Source organism: Carcharhinus amblyrhynchos, chromosome 7 (genome assembly GCF_965287045.1).
Source record: "Carcharhinus amblyrhynchos chromosome 7, sCarAmb.v2.hapA, whole genome shotgun sequence".
Lineage (NCBI taxonomy): Eukaryota > Metazoa > Chordata > Chondrichthyes > Carcharhiniformes > Carcharhinidae > Carcharhinus > Carcharhinus amblyrhynchos.
Genome location: NC_137330.1, coordinates 94,539,690 through 94,547,820, shown reverse-complemented (window position 1 = coordinate 94,547,820; position 8,131 = coordinate 94,539,690).

Genomic DNA, 8,131 nt, shown 5'->3' with positions numbered 1-8,131 from the left:
CAGCCTCAAGATAAAGGGGAGGCGGTTTAGAACGGAGTTGAGGAGGAACTTTTTCACTCAAAGGGTGGTGAATCTCTGGAATTCTCTGCCCGTTGAAGTGGTGGAGGCTGCCTCGCTAAATATTTTTAAGAAGCGGGTTGATGGGTTCTTGATAAGAGAGGGGATTAAGGGTTATGGGGAGAGGGCGGGAAAGTGGAACTGAGCCACGACAGATCAGCCATGATCTTATTGAATGGCGGGGCAGGCTCGAAGGGCTAGATGGCCTACTCTGGCTCCTATTTCTTATGTTCTTATGTTCTTATTACACAGCCTTGTATTAATTTAGGCCTTCCTTGCTTCCCTATCATAATAGCCTGGTGCCAAATTGCCTGAGTATTCACAGTTTTGTGTTTTGCACCAAGTAATTGATTTTAAAATCTAAGGAGCTAGAAGCAGGACCTACCTCAAATAATGAACTGATTTTATACTTGGGTCTTAAAATGTGTCACATCTTAAAGCTTAAGTTTGGGGACTTTCCAATGTGACATTGAAATATCTCTGAATAAAGATGAGAATATCAGCCTTTTGGGTTTTTGCTGTTCATTTAAGTCAATTTTTCACAAAATGAAGACCTAATGGAGCAGACAAATACATTCACTAAATGTGCATTCATTCTCTATTTTAGTCATTTAGGTCTCAGTCTTTAACTCTGGGTCTGTTGGGCTGCCAGATGTTAAGTAAACCAATAAGTTGTTGATAAAGCAAAATACTGTGGAAAAATCTTAGCAGATCTGACAGCATCTGTGAGGAGAAAATAGCGCCAACATTTTGAGGCTGGATGACCCTTCGTCAGCTAAGAGCAAAGAAAATCAGCAAAGATGTATAGTATGAAGGTGGTGGAATGGGACAAAAGGATTGTAAATGAGGATACAAAAAGCTGAGAAGATGCTAACAGTAATCTGAAATGTTTGAATGGCAGAAGAGGTACAGATGGTATAGGGATTGCCTGAGGATTATGGCAGTTGCCCTGAAAGGGGAAGGGCAGGAAGGAGTGTTGGAATAGAGAAGTGGAAAAATGGAAGTGAGAAAGAAGGATGATGAAATGGATGAATGAGATGAAACAAAATGAAATAATATAAATGGAAATTGGGTAATGTAGATGAGAAATCATAACGATCATAGAATCCTACAGTGCGGAAAGAGGCCATTTGGCCATTGGGTCTGCACCAACCACAATTCCACTCAGGCCCTATCCCCCTATCCCTACATATTTACCCACTAATCCCTCTATGCATCCCAATACACTAAGGGGCAATTTAGAATGGCCAATCAACCTAGCCTGCACATCTTTGGACTGTGACTGCGTCATAGCACGTTCATGCTCTGACGTTATTGAACTCAATATTTAGTTCAGAAGGCTGTAAAGTGCCCAATGCTATTCCTTGTTTGCGCTATGCTTCATTGGATTATTGCAGCAGGCCAAAGATGTACAGGTGGGCATGAGAACAAGGTGGTGAATTGAAAATGACCAGAACGTCAGGGTTACGCTTGTGGACTGAGCAGAAGGTATTCTGCAAAGTGGTTACCCAGTCTGTGTTTAGTTGTCCCATTGTACAGGATATGGCCTTGGGAGCAGTGAATACAGTAGATCAAATGAAGGAGATGCAATTGAAACATTTCTTCACTTGAGAGCTTGGGCTCTTGAATAGGAAAGAGATAAAGGGGCAGGTGTTGTACTTCTGGAATTGCAGTAGGAAAGTGCTTAAGGGAGGGGGAGTTGAGGCTGATGGGAGAGTGGACCAAAGTGTCAATGAGGAGCAATGCGGAATACTGAAATGGGGCTGGTAAGGGAAAGATATTTGGTAACGGTATCATAACAAAGAACAAAAACAACCCGGGAAACAGGCCCTTCGGCCCAATGAGCCCGCACTGCCATTTTAACATTATGAATTCCCCCCCCCCACCCATGACCCTTGTCTCTGCTTATGGCATTCCACAATTGAGGGAAGACTAATTTAGGGACAATTTGTTGGAGTTGGCTGAAATGGCAGAGGATGATGCTTTGAATGTGGCGACTAAGAGAGTCATAGAGGCTAACAGCATGGAAACAGGCCTTTCAGCCCAACTTTTCCATGGTGCCCAGTTTTTACACTAAGCTAGTCCCAATTGTCTGCATTTGGCCCATATCCCTCTAGAGCAATCTTAACATTGTAATGTTCTAAATACTTTTTCAAAGACAATTATACCCCCCTCTCCTACTACTTCTAGTAGCTTTTTCCAGGCACTCACCACACTCTGTGAAAAAAACTATCCCTCTGGACTCTTTTGTATCTCTCCCATCTCGCCATAAACCTATGCCCTCCAGTTTTAGACTCCCCTACCTTTGGGAAACAATGTTAGCTATCTAGCTGATCTATGCCCCTCATTATTTTATAAGATCACCCCTAAGCCTCCTATGCTCCAGGGAAGAAAGTCTCAGTCTATTCAGGCTCTCCTCATAATGCAAACATTCAAGTCCCAGGAATATCCTTGTAAATCCTTTCTGCACCTTTACTTCAATAATATCCTTTATATAATAGGGTGACCAGAACTGTACACAATATTCCAAGTGTGGCCTTACTAATGTCTTGTAAACTTCAACAAGATGCCCCAATTTCTGTATTCAATATTCTGACCAATGAAACCAAGCATACCAAATATCTTCTTCAGCACTCTGTCCACCTCTGACTCCACTTTCAAGGATCTATGAACCGGTACTCCTGGATCTCTTTGTTCTCTAACTCTCCCCAACGCCCTACCATTAACTGAGTAGGTCCTGACCAGATTTGATCTATCAAAATGCATTATCTAAATTAAGCTCCATCTGCCATTCATCGGCCCACTGGCCCAACTGATCAAGATCCGTCGCAGTCCGAGATAACCTTCTTCACTGTCCATTATGCCACCAATCTTGGTGTCATCTGCAAACATACTAACCATGCCTCTTAAATTCTCATCCAAATCATTAATATAAATAACAAAGAATGGTGGACCCAGCACTGATCCCTGAGGCACACCTCTGGTCACAAGCCTCCAGTGTGAAAAACAACCATCTACAGCCACCCTCTCCCTTCTGTTGTCAAGCCAATTTTGTGTCCAACTGGCTCCCTTCGCCTGGATCCTATGAAATTTAACTTTATGCAACAAACTACCATGCAGTACCTTGTCAAAGGTCTTGCTAAAGTCTGTGTAGACAACATCAACTGCACTGCTCGCATCTACTTCGGTTACCCCTGCAAAAAACTCAAATTTGTGACACACAGGGTCCAATTTTACCATTTTCATTCTAAGTGCTGAATCTGGGAATAATGCAGATCCAACTTGGAAATCTGCTTTCAAGCGCACTCAGCCTGAAAATAAAAATTGCCAGTTCCATTCGCACTGTGGGCAGGGCTCAGCATGCCCAAAACGATCAGGGCTCTGAATTGCGCATTTGAAAAAGTGCACTCGTGTCAGATCGCTCCAGGCTGCAGAAAGTGGAGACAGTAGCCCAGGAGCAAAAAGCAGGAGTGATGGCCCCCACAGACATCACTGTCCCCCTTATCCACCTACCCCACTACACAGACTGACCGCAACCCCCTGCCCCTTCCCCCCCCCCACCAATCGTCCACAGAGTGGCAGCAGACCCCCCTGCGCGCCCCCCCCTCCCCCACCAGAGATCCATCTGCACCCCCCTGCCCCACCAGTGAGCAATCGGGCCTCCCTGCACCCCCCACCATCAGAGATACATTTTACCTGCCTCCCTCCTCTCCCCCCTCAGAAAATGATCTGCCCTCACTCCTCCCCCCCCCCCCCCCGCCACCAGAGAATGGTCTGGTCTCACTCCCCCTCCCAACTCCCCCCCCCCCCCCAAGGAACATCTGACCTGCCTCCTCCTCCCTCCCCCCCCCCCCCCCCCCCCACCACCAGACAACAATCAGCCCTCCCCCTCACCACTAGACAACGATCAGCCCTCCCCTTCCTGGCTACCAGACAACGATCAGCCCTCCCCCCCCCCCCACTACCCCCCATCTGACCTGCTCCTTCTCCTCCCCCCACAACCAGACAACAATGTGGCCTCATTCGCCTGACCACCACCACCCCCCGCCCCCCCCCCCCCCCACCCCCCAGTCAGAATATGATCTTACCTACCTCCCTTCAGAGAGCCGTTGGAAGCTCTGAACTCGGTCGATTCAGGCTTTTATTCAGCAGGTCCGTTTTGGCATGATTCCAGATCGGCGTACATAGCGGTAAAGGGGGAAATCCTGATAAAAGTTCGGCAGGTTGTTCATTAATTCAATTTAAATGTATACAAATGCATTTAAACCAATGTTGTGCCCATCGCTGCCACTCCCGGGTTTCGTTAAGGTGGCAATCTGCGCAGACGCAGACATGGATCACATTAATGGCCTCATACCCAATTTTACCACATTTTCGCGCCCGTTTCACAATGGTAAAATCGGGCCCATAGTTTACAACTCACAAAGCTACACTATCCCTAATCAGTCCTTGCTTCTCTAAATCATGCTACCCTCCGATCTTCAGGCATCTCACCTGTGGCTGTTAATGATTCAAATATCTCTGCTCAGAGACCCGCGATTTCCTCCCAAGCCTCCCACAACATCCTGGGATACATTTAATCAGATCCTGGGTATTTATCCACCTTGATGTGCTTTAACACTTTCAGCACCTCCTCTTTAACATATACACTCTTCAAGATATTATTTATTTCCCCAAGTTCCCTAACATCCATGCTTTCTCAACAGTAAATACAGATGAGAAATATTCATTTCGGATTTCACCAATGATGGGGCGAACAATGAGGACAAAGCAGGCAGGGAAAGAGTAGATTAAAGTGCAACAGGTTTATTTGGTATCATGAGCTTTCAGAGCACTGCTCCTTCATCAGGAGAGTGGTATTCCAACCACTATCTTGCAATTAACTCTGTGTCTATATATGTCCTGTTTGTGAACTCAACTCTCCACTCACCTGATGAAGTAATAGTGCTTCAAGAGCTCGTGGCTACCAATAAACCTGTTGGACTTTAACCTGGTGTTGTGAGACTTCTTACTGAGCCTACCCCAGTCCAAGGCCAGTATCTCCACAGCAGTGAAAGAGGTGAAGGCAGAGGAGTGGGAGATGGACCACACATGGTTGAGTGCCCTGTCAACCATAGTGACGGGGTACGGTGGGGGAACCCTTGGCTCAGGAAAATGGAAAACTTATCAGGAGTATTATTTTGAAAGGTAGCATCATAAGAACAGATGAGACAAAGAAACTGGGAGAACGGAGGGAGCCCTTGCAGGAAGCAGGCTGTAGAATTTGTAGTCGAGGTAGCTGTGGGAATTGTTGGACTTGTAATGAATATTGGTGGTTAAGCTATCACCTAAAATGGAAACAGAGGTGAACGAAGGGAAACAAGAATTGGAGATGGACCACATGAAGGTGAGAGAAGTGGAAATTAGAAGCAAATCGATATATTTTTCCAAGTGCACACATAAGCATGAAGCAGTCATTTATGTAATAGAGAAAGTTATAAGAGGGGATACGAGTAGGACCACTATCAACATCACCTTCAGTCTTCAACATTACACTAACATTCCCTTTGTTCTGTGCCCATGGCATCTTTGTCAGTCTCTCCTAGCTCCCACATAGCCCTGACCTAATTTGCTCCATCTCCTTAAACAGAATAAAATCCATCACATTTCTCCACCTCTTTAGCTCTGAAGGATACCACCTAATGAGTGGCACAGCGGTGAGCACTGCTGCCTCACAGCTCTAGGCACCCAGGTTCAATTCTGGCCATGGGTGTCTGTGTGGAGTTTGCACATTCTCTCCCCACCCAGAGTGGGTTTCCTCTGGGTGCTCTGGTAAGTTTGAATAATTTAGTTTTACAGTCAGTGGATCCACAGTTACAAAACTTATGCAGATGTCTTGGAAAAATATGATATTTTCTAATTGTTTGCTTGCATTGGTGAACACAGGGTTGTTCTGACCTGAAGAGAGACAGCTTTGAAAACTCAAGTTTAATGAAACAGAGTTAAAAATGAGTTACAAAATGAGAGCAAAGACATCAGACTTACAGCTCATTTAAGTGACATAACCCATCAGCATGAAACATGTAAAATTTTCTATATCAAAAATGTTTAACAATCTCATCTTACACACAGTCAATTGAATATGGAAAACAGATCAAACATCAATTGCTATTTATAACCTTTTATTCACAGAAATTCACAATGGAACAGAAAGTTCTCATACAATGCATATTACAGAAGAAATCTGCACATTTGTCAGACTTTTTCAAACAAGGGTGATGTGACAGCAATGGTACAGAATTTAAACCTAGTTTATTTTAACCATCAACAATACTAAGTTCTGTTCTAATGGACCAGTTTTAGAGGATAAATGCATTTTTTCAACATACGTATATAAAGTATCAAAGATGCATTTGATCAGCTGTCTGATCAAACATGCAGAATCACATTTTTTGAACACACAAGTTGGAACAGCTTAGACTTAGATTTCCTCATGCTTGGTCTGACAATGCTTGCATCTAGTATACATGATACTTGAATATGCAAGCTAAACTAGGGTTCTGTCAAGCGAAGTTACTCACAATATATAATTTTAAATATTGTGATAATGGTTGAGTGCTTAATTACCTATGTTTACTCATCCCCACACTCAGGTGCATACTGCTGTGGTAGACACCAGAAATCAATCACCGAGACCTGTAGCTTCTGGTGGTACGGCAATTGGGTTGGATTGCCATTCTGCTCATAATTATCTCAAAATTAATTTGGGCCTGGGGAGGGGTTCGGATCAGTTTGGCTGTGGGGGTGGGGGATAGTTACCCAGAAGCTAGAAGTGCTTTTAATTCTAACTTTTTCTGGGTAACTATGGACGTAAGAGTTGAAACCATCTGAAGTTTGCGATTTAAATCACATTTGCATTGGCAGCATTTCAGAGAAAGTTTATTAGACTAATATCTGGAATGGGTGGGTTTTCTTATGAGAAAGGGCTTGACAAGCTAGGCTTGTATCTACTGGTGTTTAGAAGAAAAAGAGGCAACTTGATTGAAAACATGCAAGATCCTCACAGGATTTGAGTTTAAGTTTATTTACTAGTGTTTCAAGATTTACATTGACACTGCAATGAAGTTATTGTAAAAATCCCCTAGTCACCTTTTCTGGTACACATAGAGAATTTAGCATGGCCAATGCACCTAACCAGCATGTCTTTTGGACTCGGAGGAAACCCACACAGACATGTGGAGAACGTGCAGACTCCGTACAGTGACGCCAGTTGGGAATCGAACCTTGGTCCCTGGCACTGTGTCACCCCGTGAAGGTGGATGTGGAGAGGATGCTTCCTCTTGTGGGAAAATCGAGAACCAGGGGTCACTGTTTAAAAATATGGGGACACCCATTTCAGACAGGGAAGAAGAAAAATATTTTCTGTCAGATGATAGAGAGCTCCCAAGATTCTCATTCTCAAAAGACAGTGGAAGCAGGGTCTTTGAATATTTTTAAGGCAGAGCTGCACAGAATCTCAAAAATGAGGTGAAAGGTTATGTGGAGTTGAGATTAAAATCAGATCACCCATGAACTTACCGAATGATGGAGCAGTATTGAAGCACCTAGTGGCCGACTCCTCCTCCTAATACGTATGCTTGGATAATTCCCACCGCACAGCAATTACCCAAAAGAAATTCAAACTTTGCAGGCAATTGCCATGCAATCTGACTTGGGAACTTCTGGAGGCAGAGGTTCCCCAGTGTATCTTTAGGGCACACCCCCACCCCCAGATACATTGCTGTGGAACTCAGCAAATTACGGCCACATGTTACAGAGAAGGGGACAACTGTCTTTCTACCATTCTTGCACAGTTCCTGGCAGCCAAGTCACACAAGCAGCAGGTCATTCATTTATACTCGCATGTAAAAGTGCTGCTGGGTATTGGGGAACTACGGGGACGGGGGCGGGGGGTGGCAGTTGCTGAAGATATAGCTTCACGCTAAAGAATTCTTCAAGATACAGCTTCCCGCACAAACTCTTCAGGATACTACCTCCCTGAAGGCTAAGCTGCTTTGCACAGACTAGGTGAGCCATATAGACCAGGAAGGTGATA